Genomic DNA, 22,517 nt, shown 5'->3' on the forward strand with positions numbered 1-22,517 from the left:
CACATTAAGTTGAGTCTCACACTCACTTTCCAGGATGTGTTGATCAAGATTCATCGATAGAGCCTGAGTTCTTTTCTGGAAGTCTAGATTCCTTGCATTTTGCTCGGAAAATAGTTACTACAGAATCGATCAAATGGGCAATCGACGGTTTTGCTCAATACAAATCTCCTGGAAGTGACGGTTTATTTCCAGTTTTGCTACAAAAAGGTTTCGATCATTTCTAACACATATTAAGAAAAATAATGATAAGCAGTTTTGCTCATGGATATATTCCTAAACTTTGGCGGCAGATAGCCGTGAAATTCATCCCTAAAGGGGGACGATCATCATACGACGAAGCCAAAAGCTTTCGTCCTATTAGTCTAAGTTCATTTCTATTAAAAGCACTTGAACGTTTAATTGATCATCATATCAGGCAAGAATGCCTTGTCCAACATCCGCTTAATGCGACACAACATGCATACCAAACAGGAAAATCAACATTAACTCTTCTGCTCAACGTAGTAAATAATATTGAAAATAGTTTTTCACAGAAAGAATCTTGTCTAGGAGCATTTCTAGACATAGAAGGAGCATTTGATAATGTCTCGTTTACATCAATAATGGATGCGGCACTACTTCATGGAGTGCCTAGTGTTATAACTAACTGGATTAGCGCAATGCTAAGTAACAGGAATCTTCATTCGTCTTTAAGACAGGCTTCAATAACAAAAGTTAGCACACGTGGTTGCCCACAGGGAGGTGTACTATCACCTCTTTTGTGGAACCTAGTTGCAGACGGCTTGTTGAGAAAACTCAATGACCGTGGAATACCAACCTATGGATTCGCAGATGATTATCTTCTGCTGGTAAAAGGTTTGTGCATAAGCACATTATTTGATATAATGCAACAAGCTCTGCGCTCTGTTGAACGATGGTGTTCTCATGTAGAACTTTCAGTTAATCCTCTAAAAACTAATATTGTTTTATTTACTAAAAAACGTATCACCCGCGGGGTGCGCCCTCTGCTGTTTAATGGTTCCGAAATCACCGTGTCTAATCAAGTTAAATATTTGGGTGTCATTCTTGACTCCAAATTAAACTGGTCTGATCACATCGAATTCAGAATCAAAAAAGCATGCATGGCCTTCGGACAATGCCGACGGGCAATCGGAAAAAACTGGGGACTCAAACCCAAACATATTAACTGGATTTACTCTACAATAGTAAGACCAATTCTGGCCTATGGGTGTCTAGTGTGGTGGCAGAAAGGAGAAGTTGCAACAGTTCGGACTAAACTAAATCACCTTCAAAGAATGTGTCTTTTGGGGATGTCCGGATCGTTCACTACAACTCCTACTGCAGCACTAGAGGCTCTGTTTTCTATCAAACCTCTACACTTGTTCCTAGAACAGGAAGCCTTCTCATGTGCTTTTCGTCTACAGGCAGTTGGTCTCTGGCTGTCAGGAAATATCGAAAGATCATCGAGTCATACAAATGTGTGGCCTGAATTAGTTAGATTAAACAAGTTTAATCTAGCGCCAAACGATTTAACACTCTCGAGTAGTTTTCCCTACATGGGGTTTAAAGTCAAATTTCCTTCTCCTCAAGAATGGTTATCAGGTTTCGTAGAGGACCAAATGTCCTCTCATATTGTATTCTATACTGACGGTTCATTATCAAACGGCCGTGCAGGTGCAGGCATTTACTGTCACGAGTTGAACATAGAATATGCTCAACCTCTAGGAAAATATTGTACAGTCTTTCAGGCTGAGCTATATGCTATTATGTATGGAGTGCAAATTGCACTTCAAAAGAAGATTATGTTCAGAACAATTTATTTCTGTTCAGATAGCCAAGCAGCTATCAAATCACTCAGTGCTTCCAGTTCTAGATCAAAACTGGTAATCGCATGCCGGAAAGCAATCGAAGAACTTGCTGAAGGCAATGGATTAAACCTTCTATGGGTACCCGGACATAAGGGAATTTTTGGAAACGAATGCGCCGACGAACTCGCTAGAGCTGGGTCGGAAAAGGAATTTTACGGACCAGAGCCGGCTGTCCCAATATCACCATTGTGTAGCGCTATATTTCGTTACCCTGTAATATGTCCACATTACATAAGCATTTCCGCGACAATACAACATTGCTATCGGTTAGCCCCTCGTACGTCAAACGTCAATCCTTCTCGCAGTCCTCTTCCCACTCAGTCGTCATCGCACACGCAACTCACGTACACCTCTCGAGCGGGCATTTCGACCGAACGACGCGTAGGTTCAATCGCGGGTAAAGTGGCATGTCGCATTACCGGATCACGCATGAAGGTAAGAACCAAATATATGACGAGAGAACTATCCTTTGTCCTGGCACGGCTGCACATTTGGCGATCCTGCTAGATATTGTTTAAAACGATTTTTACTTGAACCTGGAGAAATCGAAAATTTATAAAAAAGACCCAAGGAAGCCATTTTGAATTCCTTCGATAAAGGGGAAAACTCCTATACCGCAGTGAAAATTTATTTAGATTTCAGCAATTTGACTAATTCTTGCGTAGAAGCGAACGTTATGTCTCAAACGAGCTATTTTGAATTGTTGTTTGCATTTGTAAGTTGTGCAAAAAAAAAAAAAACGACCGATTATCAAAAAGTTTACTTGTGGAAGCAGGTCGTTCTTCTAAGTGAAATGAATAAGAAATCAACTTCATGTAGCAAAGTAACATTTGAAACATCTGACGCGATGAGGACTTCCGTCAGCGTGGACGAGTATGAGCAGTAAGGCGAGATGTGGACTTCCGCCTAGTTAGTGGGAAAATTTGAGCTCTGACGCGATGAGGACTTCCGTCAGCTGAAAGAAGTTTAAGCGATTCGGCGAGTTGTGGACTTCCGCCAGACGAGTTAGGAAGTTTAAAAATACCTGACGCGATGAGGACTTCCGTCAGTTGAAAGATGTTGTAGCGATTTGGCGAGATGTGGACTTCCGCCTAGTGAGTTGAAAATTTGAAATCTGACGCGATGAGGACTTCCGTCAGCTGAAAGAAGTTAAAGCGATTCGGCGAGTTGTGGATTTCCGCCAGACGAGTTAGGAAGTTTAAAAATATCTGACGCGATGAGGACTTCCGTCAGTTGAAAGATGTTGAAGCGATTCGGCGAGATGTGGACTTCCGCCTAGTGAGTTGGAAATTTGAGATCTGACGCGATGAGGACTTCCGTCAGCTGAAAGAAGTTTAAGCGATTCGGCGAGTTGTGGACTTCCGCCAGACGAGTTGAGAAGTTTAAAAATACCTGACGCGATGAGGACTTCCGTCAGTTGAAAGATGTAGCGATTTGGCGAGATGTGGACTTCCGCCTATTGAGTTGAAAATTTGAGATCTGACGCGATGAGGACTTCCGTCAGGTGAAGAAAAATTTAAGCGATTTGGCGAATTGTGCCCTTGCGCTAGGCGACTTGAGAGGTTTGACAATATTTGACGAGATGAGGACTTCCGTCAGTTAGAAAAAAATTGTAGCTTGATATCTGACGCGACGAGGTCTTCCGTCAGTTGGATAAGTTGAAGCGATTTAACAAGAGGTTGACTTCCACCTGTTGAAATGGTGTGTTTGAAAATAATATCTTACGGTGCACAGCGCGTGGCACAGCGCTCCGACAGTTAACTCGCAGTCCGGTTTGACTTCCGTCAATAAAGCGAAATTCGGCTTAACAGAATCCAGAATGCTCCACAGAGCCAGGCGCTATGAGGATTTCAACCTTGCTAATATGAGATGATTCGTATTCGATGCGGGCTTCCATCTGTTCAAAGTAAGCTTTACTGTATCGAGCGCGATGAGGAACTGTTTTTTAAGTTGTTTCGTATATGCCTGACGTGCGCAAATTGAACGAAAATTTAGCTTGACAGAATCGACAAAGTCCGTTAAGCCAAGCGCGATGAGGTCTGTTACAAAAATTCGGTTTGGCAGGATCCGAAAAGTAAAAAAAAACGGTATTGGTACGATGAGAACATTCGGCTTAGTATTTTGAGATGTCTGAAAAATGTAAAAAAGGAAGTTTTAATGAAGGTTCCAGAGTAATGAAGACTTTCGTCATATTTCGCCTGGTCTGACGCGATGCGAATTATTGGTCAGCGAAACGTTTTCCGTATTTCCGAAGTTAAAAAATGTTCGAAAAAGTTTGAAAGCGACATTCAAATTACCTAAGAAATGGTTCGACTATCTGTACTCCCTATTTGATGTATAGGAATCGATAATTAGTGGTGTGTCACTTAGAGCTTCTTTAATAAAAATGAATTTATTATACGTCATGAACATCCTGAAAACAAGTCTCACGGGGTGAAAAAAAACCCTCGGCAATAGCGAGAAACCTACAACATATTACTTTTTCCTGATAAAATCATTATTTTATTTTGTTCAGTCACAAAAATAGATGTATTTTCTTTTTGATAGACTCGGTTAAAAGTTGAATTTCAACAAAGGAACTTTTGAATACTTGATAGTTGTGTGCAAGCAAAAAAAAAATCAGCTGCTGATTGATGTTGTTCGTTTGTTACTTGTAAATGGTTCAATTTTGTTTTTTAGAGTACAATTGGCCCAGTAATTAGTCGCAGTCAATCAATAATGATTGTACGGTCCGGATGCCAAGAATAATGCGATACATGAATTCCAAGACGTCGTTCGTTGTCCATAAGATCACCAGTAGTTGTCCCGATGGAAAGTTCTATGAGGCCAAGAGTGTTTTACTTATGATTTCCAAAAACGAGTATGACAGCAGTCATTGGGGAGGGAAAAACTTGAAATTGATTGAACCGTTGGCACGTGCTGTGTAGTGATGATAATCATGATGAATTTGAATAAATAGTGGAATTTAATTGAGTTTAGCCATAGCTTATCAACTCTCTATTTTAAAATCTGCCAATGATGCTGGGATTTTTTCGTGTGCCCTGAGACTAAACAGGAATCCAAAAAAAGTGTTGCAGACTGGTGACTTGATGCTGTCTAGAAAGATAAAGTTGATTAGCGGTTGTGGTTGGCTCGGAGCCGATTGTGAGAGTGCTGTGATTTCAATTTGATGCACTACTTTTGAATTGAAGAATAGAAGTGGGATTGATTTGTAGATCCTCATCCGTGTTGCTAATTAATCGAATGGAAAGAGCACAGTTATATGATGGGCAATAACTAAAGTTGGTTTGTGGTGTGTGCTTCATGTAGTTGGGAAGACTTCAGGTGTTGAGCAATAGCATTGCAACCGTTCCTGGGCTTTTTTTTTTTTTTTCTTCAAGATCCTTTGGGCCGGGACATTTGCACGAGCAACGATCTCACTAACGAATAGCTGAAGACTGATTTTGCCTTTGGTAAAATATACATAATCTTTCGGAGTAGTTGGGGTGATTTGTTTTACATCCTTTGCAATCCGGCTGGAAGACCGTTTCCCTGCCCGAACACCACCGTTTGTTTTTCGTGCTGGGCGGTGCTGTATGCGTTTGATTCGGAAATTTGAAGTTTCTGCGGACGCCTCAATAATCCAGATTATATCATCGAAACGTAGCGGGGCACAATTATTATCCCTCGGCTTCATTCTTGAAGGTCTGTTGGTGGCGGCTTCACTGGGACGACGATAAGTACCAGTTCTTGCAGTTATCGCGAACGAATTATTACCGATTTGCTGGATAGTCACCTGTAGAAGGATTGCGATAATCTGTAAAAAGTTTTTTGTTTTGTTATTTTCCTTTCTTTTGACGTCTTGACACGCTCAAATCGAAGTAATGAAAGAATCGAGATTTCTACTCGTATACGCATAACCAGTGTTAATAGGGCTGAACGTTTTGCAATTCAATCAAGAATCACTTTTGCGTAGGACATATAAGACTTTGAATTTACTGTAAATAATTTCAAAAGGGAAAACATGTTATCGAACGTGTTAAAACGTATAATAAATTTATATTTTTCGTCATTTTTCTTAGAGTAGACGGGGGATGTGTAGCGCTATATTTCGTTACCCTGTAATATGTCCACATTACATAAGCATTTCCGCGACAATACAACATTGCTATCGGTTAGCCCCTCGTACGTCAAACGTCAATCCTTCTCGCCGTCCTCTTCCCACTCAGTCGTCATCGCACACGCAACTCACGTACACCTCTCGAGCGGGCATTTCGACCGAACGACGCGTAGGTTCAATCGCGGGTAAAGTGGCATGTCGCATTACCGGATCACGCATGAAGGTAAGAACCAAATATATGACGAGAGAACTATCCTTTGTCCTGGCACGGCTGCACAACCATGTTGGTTCAAAAACCAAATTCAAACTTGGTCCTCTAACCAGCATGAACGATACTGGGAAGAGTTGGACACTTGTCGTCAAACTAAATTATTTTTAGAAAAACCATCTCCAATCATATCGAGTTACTTATTAACTTTAAATAAATTTCATTGCAGCATCTTGATCAGAGCACTCTCCGGTCATTGTAAACTCAACTATCACATGCACAACATTCAGCGTGCTGAATCTCCAGTATGTGGTAGTTGTGAATCAGATGTGGAAGATCCCTTCCATCTTATATGTAACTGTCCCTCATTTGCCAGACTACGTTTTCGTACTCTGGGATCTTACGCTTTAAGCGAATCTGAGTTTAAGAAATTAAACTTAAAAAACATTCTATCATTCCTTACCGAATGTAGAAAAGAGCTTTAATGCTAATAATCCCTAGTGGAAAGGCTTTATGCCATCTTAAATAGATTGAATTTATTTCTTCCTTTTATAGGTTTTTCAGGTTTCTCAGGTAAATAATGAAATCTTGGATAAAAAAAGGCTAGGCACAATTTTCCCGTATGTTTGGATAACGTGCCGCTATTAAGCCTACCCCCATTCTGATACCTGATACCTGATCATTAACCGTAAATGCAAAGTTATTCTTTGTTATTGTTTAAAGCAACAATAACTTAAATCAAATTATTTATTTCTAAAACGTGTGAATATTTTTTAATTAATCGAACACAAAAGTTGAACTGCAGCTAACAGAAAATTAAAGTTTATCTTTTACCAAAAAGTGGGCTTGTGATATAGCTCAGTTGGCAAGTCTATTGTCTTTTGATCCAATGTCCGTGAGTTCGAGCCCAAGAGTAAATATCGAACACAGTTGTACCGGATGAGCCAATAACGATCCGCCAACTGCAACGTTGATAAAGTTGCGAATGCCATAAAGATGGTAAAACGACTATAATCGAAGTATAACAAATTTCAAAAAAGTAGTGCTTAGACAGCCTCTGTTTTGTTATCAAACAACGTAACCTTTTTCAAATTTTATATTTTGAGCACTCGCAATCACTTGCCCTTTATAAAAATTGATCAATTGAAATGTCCAAAATCGTATTAAAATTAATCAACCGATAATTATTATGTATCTGAATATATACCTCATTAGCATTTCTGATTGCCCGGTTTTAACCGGGATTTCCCAAATTTTCAAAAAAAATAATTGGGAATGCCAGGTTTGGTCCATAGTTCGGATATCGAGGAAAAAGGCCCGGCTTTTTCCATTTTAATTCACAATTTTTACGAAGTTCCAAATTTTTCAACTTGTTTTTAGCGAAATAAATTCGCATGCATTTTGTAAATTGTGAGATAAGATTTGAACGCCGCTGATGTGCCTTGATAAAAATCATTTTTCGTGTGTTTAGTTTTCAGCTCTTATCTTGCCATTTTATAGATATTACCCAGTTTTGAGTTAAAAATTTAGAAACCCAATGCTCGGATTTGTCCTGCCTAAATACGTACAGAAAAAATCTGGAAGGCCTACTCAATAAATAACGGGTTAAAAAGTGAAAAGCTACACGAAATTCAAATTCAAAATTTCAAAACTAAGAATTGAGAATTAGAAATTAAATTATGACTGCTCGAATCAGCATTAAGCATGAATTCAAATTTTAATTCTGGAAATTTATTTGAAAACTTAATCACAGGCTAAATATGTGTATCCCGAAGCACTTTTTTAAATAATTGAATAGATTGTATCTAATTAAAAGTAAACCTTTGAGCCAATGAACACATTGAACATTTTAAGTGCGATGACTGCACTGCAGCCAATATTTACCAAAAGCACACAAATTTATACCAACACATGAAAAGGATTTATACCCAAATATGGCATATCGAGAAAAACGCGTTTGAAAAAAATACAACCTACTTAAAATTGCTAATTAAAAATCACTTGAAATTTCCGCTTTTTATGAAAGACTATTTTGTCTAACCTGTTTGTACACCCTTTGCTATTTTTTTATTTTTAGCTTTAGTTGTAAGCTCGCATTCATTTGGAACTATGTTTTTATATTGAATAAAGGGTCAAATTGATTATTTTGAGTTTGTTTGCGGTAGTAGCGAAAAATTGATCCGGAGTAAAGGGTGTATGTGATGGCAGTTCTGGTTTTAGAATGTTTATAGATCCTTTACTCAAATGGAGTTTTTAATGTAACGGAATATTATTTTCTCAAAAGGGTTTTACCGTTAGGTAGTGCAAATGATGGCCAATCATGAAGTACTGAAAATGGTTTTTGTTGACCCTTAGAGATAGATCTTTTTCACGGGTTAGTACAGAAATGTTCAACGAAGTAACGAACCTATTTTTTTTTTCATTTTCGTTTGAGAGTTTATCACCGTTGATTGAATGTTATCAATTTTAATTATGAACCTTCAAACGCATCATTGAACTGATTTTGCCAGTTAAAATCACATTATTACAGATTTAAACTGGTCGAACCACAGATATTTTTTTCCAAGAATGTAAGCTTTAGCAAGCACTGGCTGAATAATGAATAGTGTATTGAATTTCATTTTCCATTCAATTGGACGCACAATATAAACCAATCACATGTGTTATAAATTAAAGTTGAATTCGGCCTCATAATTATGAATTCTGGAAAGAATTAGCTCAATCTGGGAAATGTCAAAAAAAGCTTGATAATGTTTAGAAACATTTTATCCTTTAACTTTGTCATTTTCAAAGCTATTCTTAGCCAGAGAAATTTTAAATATTCTGCATTTGTAAATATGTTCAAGTCTTTCACTTAACATCATGCAAAGTATTTGTTCTGGATTGATAATAGTTGCCATAATGCCACAACCACCCTATCTTAAAATGCTGTCAGTCGTCCTCTCTCAGAGAGAAGAGTAGTCTCCCGGCCGATCATTGCCGATCGATTGCCGATGATAAGTATTATTTATGTTGTAAAAATCACTTGCCAAAAACCCCCAAACAGTTCACGTCGCGCTTACAATTCTCGCTTGGTTGACTGCCAAATAAAAAGTCTTGTGTTTTGGAAAAGTAGAAGTGTTTTTAATCATTGGGAAATAACCGCGATACAAGGGTCGTATCAAGAAATACGTGTTCCGTAGTGCAGGACAATCACAGTGGTGCCGTTAATTGTCCATACATGGACGAAAATTAAATTAGTGCCCCAGCGTGTTGAACAGTTGTGTGGTAGTTCCGATCATCCCAGCAGCAACCGATACAGTCCACTACATCAATCTCGGACGATTCGGAACATTGGTCCTTCGAACCGGATGAAAACCCTTTTTTTGGACACTCGTAGTGAATTCGTACAATAAAGGTGCATTTGGACAATTACAAGAACTATTGTGTGAAGTCGCCATCGCAATTTCTATTGTGCACGGAAAGTTTCGCCATTGCATCATCATCAACGCCGCTTCACCAAGCCAGGGCGCCATTCTACAATCTTGTGAGACTTGGAGCTACCGAAGTTGGATTCTGGAGGTCGATTTTCTTGCAAGCCACAAATTTACGAATAAAAGGGAAGTAATAAAACTGCATGTTTGATGTCACTAGTGCATGAAGTACATCTTATGGTTATTGTGGGTAAAAATAAAAAGCAAGGTTCAATTCGCAAACCGCAGAGTTTTTTCATTTGTGTGGTCGGGATCGATTTGTGTGCAATTCCCTGGTTTGGTAACAATTTGACTCTCTGGTTCGATGAAATCATTCGCTTTGGCAGTCAATTCCTTTGAATATTCCCTCTGTCAATCGGTCGCGACTCCGTGGAACATCGGGCGAGTAACAAGTGATTATATTAATTGATATTACACATCAAGAGTCAGCTGTTGTAGTCAGGCATAATAAATTCTGAATCGCAAACTTTTAAGACGTGTCGATAGCGGAAGTTTTATTCGGAAGTATAGTCAGCACATATTGTCAGAATATTTTAAGATTTCAATCTAGAGTTCACAGATAAGTGGACGTGTCAGCAATACATTCAGATCATCATCAGATATTTACCAGCAAGGTTTAATACATCAAAGATTCAATTTTGAGTGCAAAATCCACTTTTAATTAAGAGGATTATTTTTATTATTGAGTGATAATTGAAGTGCAATCACAATCTAGTGAAACGAAATATGGAGGACGTCGACTACAGTGAACTGAAGGAACAGGACCGACAGATGAGGAGAACCGTCAAGAGTATAGCCAAATTCGTACACGATTTTGATCAAGCGCTGCATGCAAACCAGGTCGAAGTTCGTCTGGATACTTTGGAGGATGCGATGAGGAAATTTTACAGCATTCAGAGGAAAATGAAAGTTATTTTGGATGATGAAGATTTGGAAACTAAACCTGATCCCAAGGAACCTGAAGCTGATCGTAGGCGCCGACTCAAAAATCAAGCTGCTCAACGGGAATCAAGTTTCGACAAGGTAGCTGGAGAAGTCGAGGAGCTGTACTACCCTACAAAAGCAGCTTTGCTTGCCTTAAGCTCGAAGGGTAAGGAAACTAGCACTCCAGCTGTGTTTACAGACACCCTAATGTCGCGTGTTAAGCTCCCAGATATACAACTTCCAAAATTCAGTGGACACATTCGCGACTGGGTAACGTTTAGGGATATGTTCCTCAGTTTAATCCAGAATAATGGTCAGCTCTCATCGATGGATAAATTTACTTATCTTAGAACGTCCGTAACACAAGATGCCCTACAAGAAATAAGCTCAATAGAATTGTCAGCGGACAACTATCAAGTTGCTTGGGAAGCACTTGAAAGGCGCTATGAGAACAAAAAACTTATAGTCAAGGCTCACCTCGACGCTCTATTCGCGATTGAACCTATTCGTCGAGAAAATAGCGAATCTCTTAACAGATTGATTGGGGAGTTTGACAAAAATCTACAAATGCTCAACAAAATAGGTGAATCTACTGAACATTGGTCAACTATACTTGCTCACATGGTCAGTGTCAGATTAGACCAAGTAACCCTTCGACAGTGGGAGACCCACCACAATTCTAAGGAGGTTCCGAAGTACGATAAAATTATGGATTTCTTGCGTGACCAATGTTTAGTCCTGCAATCCCTAAACCCCACATCATTTTCAGAGCCAGAATTTCGACGTTCGAGAATGACAACATCACATGTTTCGTCACTAACCAGAAAGCAATGCGTTTTTTGTAGAAGATCTGCACACCGAGTCTTCGACTGCACAACATTCAGGAATTGGTCCGTAAATGAACGAATTAGTGAGGTGAACAAACGTCAGCTTTGCTTGAACTGTTTGCGTCCTGGACACATAGCCAATGATTGTTCAAGAGGATACTGTTTACGCTGCGAAGGAAATCATCACACTCTTTTGCATTATGATCAATCACATTTTCCCCGATCTTCACCATCGTACGTTCCACGCGAGCGCGCTAATCCCGATTTGTCAAGGCAATTAACACAAACCAGATCGAATTCACAAAGTCAAACACACCAGACCCACAATCAACATCCCCCACACACTACAACGTCCTATCCTGTAGTTCAATCACTCGCTCTGCAACCTTACCCACAATACACCACAGGCATTCAGACATCACATTCGTTTGAAGCAATGCACAGTACATCCAATTACTCACCCCTTCAAGTTCTCATGTCAACAGCAGTAGTGCGGATAGAAGATCAGTATGGTAACTACACTTATGCTCGAACTTTGCTAGATTCTTGCTCGGAATTCTGCTACATTACCATGAACTTAGCAAGAAAGTTAACACTTCCGGAGAAACGAGAAAGATTGCAGATCCAAGGAATAGGAAACGCATCCGTCACATCAACGAAGTCTGTTGAAGCCCGTATTCGACCGAGACTTCCAACAATTTCAAATTTCTGCGAAGATATGCGCTTTCATATTTTGCCAAGTATCACTCGCACTTTGCCCATAAAACCGGTTCCACTTACGCATCATAATACGCCAGAAAGGTTGATATTAGCAGACCCAGAGTTCTGGAAACCGAGTCCAATCGATATGATCATTGGAGCTGAATATTTCTACGATTTACTTCAAGCAGGAAAACGAAAATTCTTTGATGATGGGCCGATTCTCCAAGAATCAGTACTTGGATGGATAGTCTCTGGAAAAATAGTGGAAGATCATTCAGAAAATTGTATCAAAAACAAGTCAGTAAACCATTCAGATAACCGTTCAGATGCTCATTCAGACGCTCGTTCAGACGCTCGTTCAGACGCTCATTCAGATGCTCATTCAGATGCTCATTTAGCTGCTCGTTCAGACGCTCATTCAGATGCTTATTTAGCTACTCATTCAGATGCTCGTTCAGACGCTCATTCAGATGCTCGTTCAGACGCTCATACAGATAACCATTCGGATGCTCATTCAGACGCTCATTCAGATAACCATTCAGATGCTCATTCAGATGCTCGTTCAGACGCTCATTTAGCTGCTCATTCAGACGCTCATTTAGCTGCTCATTCAGACGCTCGTTCAGATGCTCTTTCAGACGCTCATTCAGACGCTCATTCAGATGCTCATTCAGATGCTTATTTAGCTGCTCATTCAGATGCTCGTTCATTCGCTCATTCATATGCTCGTTCAGACGCTCATTCAGATGCTCGTTCAGACGCTCATACAGATAACCATTCGGATGCTCATTCAGACGCTCATTCAGATAACCATTCAGATGCTCATTCAGATGCTCGTTCAGACGCTCATTTAGCTGCTCATTCAGACGCTCATTTAGCTGCTCATTCAGACGCTCGTTCAGATGCTCTTTCAGACGCTCATTCAGACGCTCATTCAGATGCTCATTCAGATGCTTATTTAGCTGCTCATTCAGATGCTCGTTCATTCGCTCATTCATATGCTCGTTCAGACGCTCATTCAGATGCTCGTTTAGACGCTCATACAGATAACCATTCGGATGCTCATTCAGATAACCGTTCAGATGCTCATTCAGATGCTCGTTCAGACGCTCATTCAGCTGCTCATTTAGATAATCATTCAGCTGCTCATTCAGCTGCTCATTCAGCTACTCATTCAGTGGAACTTTACCATTCAGAAATCCTTTCAGTAAACCGTTTAGAAAGATCATTAGAAACACCATCAGAAACCCATTCCGTAAACCATTCAGAGGATTCTTCAGCACTACGTTCAGAATTACCCTCTAGTCAGAGAATCACATCTAGTTTTGTCAGTTCAACTGCGGAACTTCAGGAGCTTATTGCCAGGTTTTGGGAGCTAGAGTCGTGTCACGTCAAAAGCGTTTATTCTATTGAAGAAACAGCATGTGAGGAACATTTTCAGCAGAATACAATTCGTGATTCACGAGGTCGGTTCATAGTCAGCCTGCCCAAGAAACCAGACGTTATCCGAGGACTAGGTGAGTCACGGAATATTGCAATGAGGCGATTCATCGGGTTAGAAAAGAGACTTTCAGCCAATCTTGAACTGAAGGACATGTATACGGAATTCATCCACGAATATATTCTCATGGGTCACATGAAAGAAGTCACGGAGAAAAACAGTCAGAAATGTCAGAATATTGTCTATTATCTTCCACACCACGCAGTGCTGAAACCGGATAGCACAACAACGAAACTACGTGTAGTTTTCGACGCTTCGTGTCGCACCTCAACCGGCGTTTCTTTAAATGACGGGTTGATGGTCGGCCCAACGATTCAGAATGACCTGTTGTCCATCATTCTGCGCTTCCGTCTGCATCGATATGCCATCTGTGCAGATGTTGAGAAGATGTATCGGATGGTGATGATACAACAGCCGGATCAGCATTTACAGCGAATTTTGTGGAGAGATTCGCCCAACGAAGACATCAGAACCTATGAGTTAACGACTGTGACTTATGGAACGGCTAGCGCTCCATACCTGGCAACGAGGTGTTTAAGAAAGCTAGGAGAAGATAGTTCAACCACTCATCCGATAGGCTCAAAGGTACTCATTGAAGACTTTTATGTCGATGACTGCCTCACTGGAGCTGACAGTATAGAAGAAGCCAATACTTTGTTGAAGGAAATTCTATTCCTTACAAATTCTGCAGGTTTTAATTTACGGAAATTTAGTTCTAATTCGGAAGATATTTTGAAGACCTTACCCCAACATGTTAGAAGTAAAAGAGCAGTATTTGAGTTTGATTCCTCGTACGAGACCGTGAAAACTCTCGGGTTGCAATGGGATACCGCATCAGACACATTCTGTTTTAACTCAATACAATGGCGATCATTGACTCCGACGTTAACGAAAAGAGTAGTGCATTCTGACGCCGCTTGCTTGTTTGATCCCCTTGGTTTAGTCGGCCCGGTGGTTGTACAAGCTAAAATTTTCATACAAAGGCTTTGGAGAATCAAATGCGACTGGGATGAACCTCTCGATGAGACATTTCGTGAATTTTGGGTTCAATACAAACAGAATTTGTTGGCTTTGGAAGGGTTATCCGTTCCAAGATGGGTTGGATTTAGTGGCAGATGTCTATCAGTTCAATTACATGGTTTCTGTGATGCATCTGAATTGGCTTATGGAGCCTGCCTATACCTTCGTTGTGTCCATGCGGATGACTCAGTAACAGTACGCCTACTAACTGCTAAATCGCGTGTGGCCCCACTAGAAAATTTGAAACTATCAAAGCGCAAGACCACCATCCCTCGGTTAGAACTTTCATCTGCCCTTATATTAAGTCATCTCTACGAAAAATTCGTTTCCATTAATCCAAAGATCAAAGATGTGTATCTATGGACTGATTCGATGATAGTGAAGCACTGGTTGGCTTCCCATCCTTCCCGTTGGCAAGTTTACGTTGCCAATCGTGTGTCAGAAATTCAACACATTACAAAAAAGGCGAAATGGAATCACGTTGCTGGTATCGAAAACCCTGCCGATCTCATATCACGTGGAGCCTCACCCAAACAACTGCGCGATCAAAGTTTATGGTTTGAAGGCCCCAAATGGCTATCTCAGCAACAACAGTCATGGCCGGTGGAAAATAATGTTAGTTCAGAAGAGTTAGAGCCATCATTACTCGAAGAAAAACCAACAACTACGCTTGTAACCCTCGAAGTTACAGAAAATGAAATCCTTGTACTCTACTCTTCATTTACTAGACTTGTTCGGATAGTAGCACTGCTTAAAAGGTTCAGACATAACGCACAGAAAACGAATCGAACATCAAAATTGATTGGATATCTCAGTCAACCTGAGTTGATGAAATCTGCAGAAACCTTAGTGCGGCTAGCCCAGTTGGAAAGCTTCGCTACTGAATTTCAAGACCTTTCCAAGCACGGTGAAGTAAAATCAAACTCCAAAATCGTCGGACTTGGTCCGTACCTTCATGAAGGAACTATCCGAGCTAGAGGTCGGCTTCACTACGCAAAGGTGTCAGAGTCACGCAAACATCCGTGGATCCTAGACCACCACCACTTTCCGAGATGATTGTTAGAGAGTATCACCTCCGCCAATTCCACGCTGGTCAACAACTGCTGATCTCATCAGTTAGAGAGCGATTCTGGCCCACAAACATCACTAACTTGGCTAGAAAAGTGATACATTCCTGAGTTCAGTGTTTTAAATCAAGGCCCAAGGTTACAGAACAGCTCATGGGTGATCTACCAACCGAAAGAGTGACTGAAGCATCTGCCTTTCTAAGAGTTGGTGTGGATTACTGCGGTCCATTTTTTATCAACTATCCCAACCGTCGAACCACACCGATCAAGTGTTACGTTTCGATATTTGTATGTTTAGTTACCAAGGCAGTCCATCTTGAACTGGTAATGGACTTAACCACACAAGCCTTCATAGCGGCACTCAGAAGGTTCATAAGTAGACGGTCGAAGCCTGAGCTCATAATGTGCGACAACGCAACAACCTTTGTTGGTGCCAGTAGAGAACTGAAGGAGTTAGTCCAAATGTTTCATAATCAGAAATTCCAAGATTTAGTCATTCAAGAATCGTCAAACGAAGGTATCGAATTCCGATTCATTCCCCCAAGAACACCCAATTTTGGAGGGCTTTGGGAGGCCCAAGTAAAGGCATTTAAAAATCATTTCAAAAAGTCTATTGGATTGCGTACACTCAACGTTGATGAAATGACAACTGCACTTGCGCAAATTGAAGCGGTTTTAAATTCTAGACCTTTAACACCTATGTCTAGCGATCCCTCTGACTTTCGGGTACTTACCCCAGGACATTTCCTGGTACAACGTCCACTTACAGCTGCTCCTGATCGCGATGTAAGCGAAGCATCAATTAATAGGTTAACGATGTGGCAAAGAGCACAACAACTGTCACAACAGTTTTGGCGGAAATGGAAAACGCAATATCTCTCTGATTTACAAAATAGAACTCGCTGGACTAAACAACGGAACAACATCCAAGAAGGCATGATGGTGTTACTAAAAGAAGACAATGTTCCTCCACTTAGGTGGCCCTTAGGCCGCATCACCCACATTACTCGTGGCAGCGACGGCAACGTACGCGTAGCAACAGTCCGCACGCAAGACGGTTCATTCGATCGTGGGATTTCCAAAATCTGTGTGCTACCCATAAGGGACAATGAGAATGCCTAAACAGCTCTTAACACTACATACTACAGATTTCACCTCCCACCACAACCCACATAATAAGTATTTTGTCTGTAAATTTGTCAATCTATGTTTAATAGTGTAAAAAAAAAACTTATGCATGCATCATTTTGTGACGTCGTGTCTTCAAGTTACAATTGGTCAATCGAAAGCAGTTAGTCCATTCATGGACAACTCAAAATTTGGAATATGTTGTCTAAAAGTATTTAAACTTATTCTATTTTTCGGCAAGCTAAAACATCGCAGAATTATGCTTCAATTCATCGGTCATCATGTCATCCAAAATTCACTACATCCATTGAGAGACGTCTATCGACATTATTCGTCGAGCAACTTAAATCCTATCCACAATTTTACTGCATCGACGCGGTCTACTCATTGCGTTGGCTACTTGAGCGGGACCCCTGCTTCCTCGTATGGAATATACATCACAGCTGCTCGCTTGCATGATCATCTTTCCATCTGCAAACACACATAATCATCGATGATAATGACCGATCCACATGAAGAAATGCACTTACCTGCATCCAAATTCGAGAGTGTCAATCCCGTCGGCTCCATTCGCAAGGCGTATGCAACACATGCAGTTGGCCGTTCCCGGAAAACATCCAATTGGTCCAAATGCGAGGGAAACACACAGCGGGAGTGGTTTGTTTCCACCGAAATTATCCAAAACAGCACCACAGCATCGTCTCGATCAAAATGTAAACATTTCGATGGCCATCTCATCAACATCTATGCCAGGGAGAATGGTAATCGAAATCAAGGAGAGAAGTCATCACCCATGGGCGTATCAATCAAAGGAGGGGCCCCGAAGAATCGAAAGTTTTTTTCTTGAATGGATTTGTATAGTTAGTTTTTCATTACAATTGTTTTGTTATTTATCAGTTAGTGTAGAAAAGCGAGTTGAAAACGGATCATGTTTATATAATGTTCAATTTAGTTGAAATCCATATGGTTTCAACGGGGGCGGCATGTTCTGGATTGATAATAGTTGCCATAATGCCACAACCACCCTATCTTAAAATGCTGTCAGTCGTCCTCTCTCAGAGAGAAGAGTAGTCTCCCGGCCGATCATTGCCGATCGATTGCCGATGATAAGTATTATTTATGTTGTAAAAATCACTTGCCAAAAACCCCCAAACAGTTCACGTCGCGCTTACAATTCTCGCTTGGTTGACTGCCAAATAAAAAGTCTTGTGTTTTGGAAAAGTAGAAGTGTTTTTAATCATTGGGAAATAACCGCGATACAAGGGTCGTATCAAGAAATACGTGTTCCGTAGTGCAGGACAATCACAGTGGTGCCGTTAATTGTCCATACATGGACGAAAATTAAATTAGTGCCCCAGCGTGTTGAACAGTTGTGTGGTAGTTCCGATCATCCCAGCAGCAACCGATACAGTCCACTACATCAATCTCGGACGATTCGGAACAGTATTCATAGCTTCATATGGATTTAAAATTTTCTCGACTCGATATTTGCCAACGATATGAAATCAAACCATGACAATCCAGAAAAGAACCCATCTAGTCGATGGAAACAAGCAATAAATTTAAAAGTAAAATCCAAGAGTTAGACAAAAAAGGGGGGTTCAATGTTTTTTTTCGTAACACTCATGTTCATTGATCATTCATATATTTTGATTTTTTTTTAAATAAAAATAAAAACAATAATTTTTGAATGAGGCTCTTTCAAACTCTAAAATTTTGAAAATTAGAAATTTTTGGCTCTTCTGACTCAAAAGGTTGCCGACTTCTGGTCTAGGGAGTTTAAATCCGGACCGCTCGGAGGTCGATGATGCTGCGGTCAAAACTTCCTTTTTTTTCTTCTAGCCAGGGTTGGGTTCATTTCGAGTTATGGCATGAGCTCTATCTTGTTGGAAAACAACATTCTCGGATTCAATCCGCTCGGGTAGTTTAAATGGAAATTAACATGAATTTCACGTTTATTCGCATTTTTTATGGGTCATACTGTATGTCGGCGCCATCGAACATCGAAAGAGGGGGGAGGCTTTGATGTTCAATTTTTCGACATTTCTCCCCACATTTGATTGATGGCTCCTGGCAGCGGCGGCAGCGGCAGAGTGCAGGCCTTTTCACACCCATGCCACTACTCGGTGAACAACGTGCGTAGGTTCATGCAAACAACGCAATAATGAATGTTGGGAAACACATATTATAGGCTGAATTTTGCAATATTTTTATTTGAAGGAATGGTGGACTGTGAATTCAAAAAATACAATGTCAGGTGATGATGAGTCAGAAAGTCAGATTTGTACTGATTTTATACAGAAAACAACTTCTTTGCTTCATAACTTTATTCACTCACGGTTGATTTTGTTGAGATCAATATTGCATAAAGCGAACCTTTGCTCATTAACATCTACAAAATAGGGCACAATACCAGTATGAAAAAACTAATCAGGCAAATACGTTCAACTGAAAACAACCATATACTTCAATTTGTCGCATTAGATTAAGGATTTCTCAACAACAGACAACTTTTCTAAGCTACCACCATCATCGTAACGCACGCAAACAATAAAATCAGTTAACTTCCTATTTTACCTTCCCCACATCTCCATCCAAAGGGAGTAAAAAAAAGTGGATACTGCGGGTTCAGGAAGTGTCTTCCAAGTGACAGGTCGGTCCTGCAGGTCTCTTCGTCGTGTGGCAGCAGCCATTTAGAAGGCAAGATTGTCACCGTTAACCTTTTCTTTCTATTTTTTCGGGGGTTTTGGTGGCTTCTTTGTTCACCTTTTCAAGCAGATTCCGACCCGGAGATATTTTCTCTCCTCCTAAACCGCAAGATGATTTTAAAACATGATTCTCATTTTCTTCCGTGCTGGTGTCGTTGGGGTAGATCTTGAAATATTTACACATAAAATTATATTTTTTACAGAATTGTTTCGATATTTGTCAGATCTGACAGTTCCGTTAATTTTGAAAATTTTTACAATTGATTGTACCATGTTGACAATTTTTACAATTTTGACATTTTCAATTATGAAAATATTTGGCCATTCTTGAGATAATGAACAAACTTTTAAAAATTTCAACAATTTGCAATTTCTGAAAATTCGATTTTGACCATTTAGACAATTTTGACAATTTTGACAATTTTGACAATTTTGACAATTTTGAGAATTTTGACAATTTTGACAATTTTGACAATTTTGACAATTTTGACAATTTTGACAATTTTGACAATTTTGACAATTTTGACAATTTTGACAATTTTGACAATTTTGACAATTTTGACAATTTTGACAATTTTGACAATTTTGACAATTTTGACAATTTTGACAATTTTGACAATTTCGACAATTTTGACAATTTTGACAATTTTGACAATTTTGACAATTTTGACAATTTTGACAATTTTGACAATTTTGACAATTTTGACAATTTTGACAATTTTGACAATTTTGACAATTTTGACAATTTTGACAATTTTGACAATTTTGACAATTTTGACAATTTTGACAATTTTGACAATTTTGACAATTTTGACAATTTTGACAATTTTAAAAATTTTTAAAATTTTTACAATTTTTACAATTTTAACATTCTTTACAATTTTGACAATTTTTACAATTTTCACAATTTTTACAATTTTTACAATTTTACAATTTTTACAATTTTTGCAATTTTTACAATTTTGACAATTTTACAATTTTTACAATTTTGACAATTTTGACAATTTTTACAATTTTTACAATTTTGACAATTTTTACAATTTTGACAATTTTGACAATTTTGACAATTTTGACAATTTTGACAATTTTGTCAATTTTGACAATTTTGACAATTTTGACAATTTTGACAATTTTTACAATTTTTACAACTTTCACAGTTTTAACAATTTTTACAATTTTTAAAATTTTTACAATTTTTACAATTTTTACGATTTTGACAATTTTTACAATTTTTACAATTTTTACAATTTTTACAATTTTTACAATTTTTACAATTTTTACAATTTTTACAATTTTTACAATTTTTACAATTTTTACAATTTTTACAATTTTTACAATTTTTACAATTTTTACAATTTTTACAATTTTTACAATTTTTACAATTTTTACAATTTTTACAATTTTTACAATTTTTACAATTTTTACAATTTTTACAATTTTTACAATTTTTACAATTTTTACAATTTTTACAATTTTAACAATTTTTACAATTTTTACAATTTTTACAATTTTTACAATTTTTACAATTTTTACAAGTCTTACAAATTTTACAATTTTTACAATTTTTACAATTTTTACAATTTTTACAATTGTGACAATTTTTAAAATTTTAACAATTTTCAACAATTTTCAACAATTTTGACAATTTTGACAATTTTGACAATTTTGACAATTTTGACAATTTTGACAATTTTGACAATTTTGACAATTTTGACAATTTTGACAATTTGGACAATTTGGACAATTTTGACAATTTTGACAATTTTGACAATTTTGACAATTTTGACAATTTTGACAATTTTGACAATTTTGACAATTTTGACAATTTTGACAATTTTGACAATTTTGACAATTTTGACAATTTTGACAATTTTGACAATTTTGACAATTTTGACAATTTTGACAATTTTGACAATTTTGACAATTTTGACAATTTTGACAATTTTGACAATTTTGACAATTTTGACAATTTTGACAATTTTGACAATTTTGACAATTTTGACAATTTTGACAATTTTGACAATTTTGACAATTTTGACAATTTTGACAATTTTGACAATTTTGACAATTTTGACAATTTGGACAATTTTGACAATTTTGACAATTTTGACAATTTTGACAATTTTGACAATTTTGACAATTTTGACAATTTTGACAATTTTGACAATTTTGACAATTTGGACAATTTTGACAATTTTGACAATTTTGACAATATTGACAATTTTGACAATTTTGTCATTTTTGTCATTTTTGTCATTTTTGTCATTTTTGTCATTTTTGTCATTTTTGTCATTTTTGTCATTTTTGTCATTTTTGTCATTTTTGTCATTTTTGTCATTTTTGTCATTTTTGTCATTTTTGTCATTTTTGTCATTTTTGTCATTTTTGTCATTTTTGTCATTTTTGTCATTTTTGTCATTTTTGTCATTTTTGCCATTTTTGTCATTTTTGTCATTTTTGTCATTTTTGTAATTTTTGTCATTTTTGTCATTTTTCATTTTTGTCATTTTTGTCATTTTTGTCATTTTTGTCATTTTTGTCATTTTTGTCATTTTTGTCATTTTTGTCATTTTTGTCATTTTTGTCATTTTTGTCATTTTTGTCATTTTTGTCATTTTTGTCATTTTTGTCATTTTTGTCATTTTTGTCATTTTTGTCATTTTTGTCATTTTTGTCATTTTTGTCATTTTTGTCATTTTTGTCATTTTTGTCATTTTTGTCATTTTTGTCATTTTTGTCATTTTTGTCATTTTTGTCATTTTTGTCATTTTTGTCATTTTTGTCATTTTTGTCATTTTTGTCATTTTTGTCATTTTTGTCATTTTTGTCATTTTTGTCATTTTTGTCATTTTTGTCATTTTTGTCATTTTTGTCATTTTTGTCATTTTTGTCATTTTTGTCATTTTTGTCATTTTTGTCATTTTTGTCATTTTTGTCATTTTTGTCATTTTTGTCATTTTTGTCATTTTTGTCATTTTTGTCATTTTTGTCA

The 22,517-nt window shown here is 37.8% G+C and overlaps 1 protein-coding gene across 1 annotated transcript in view; it reads left to right on the top strand.

Moving 5' to 3' along the window:
- Nucleotides 1-22,517, top strand: part of LOC129741037 (uncharacterized) — a 50,991-nt gene that overhangs the window by 25,369 nt on the left and 3,105 nt on the right. The gene's annotated exons all lie outside the window — the stretch shown is intronic.

This window comes from Uranotaenia lowii, chromosome 2, assembly GCF_029784155.1.
Source record: "Uranotaenia lowii strain MFRU-FL chromosome 2, ASM2978415v1, whole genome shotgun sequence".
Classification (NCBI taxonomy): Eukaryota; Metazoa; Arthropoda; class Insecta; order Diptera; family Culicidae; genus Uranotaenia; species Uranotaenia lowii.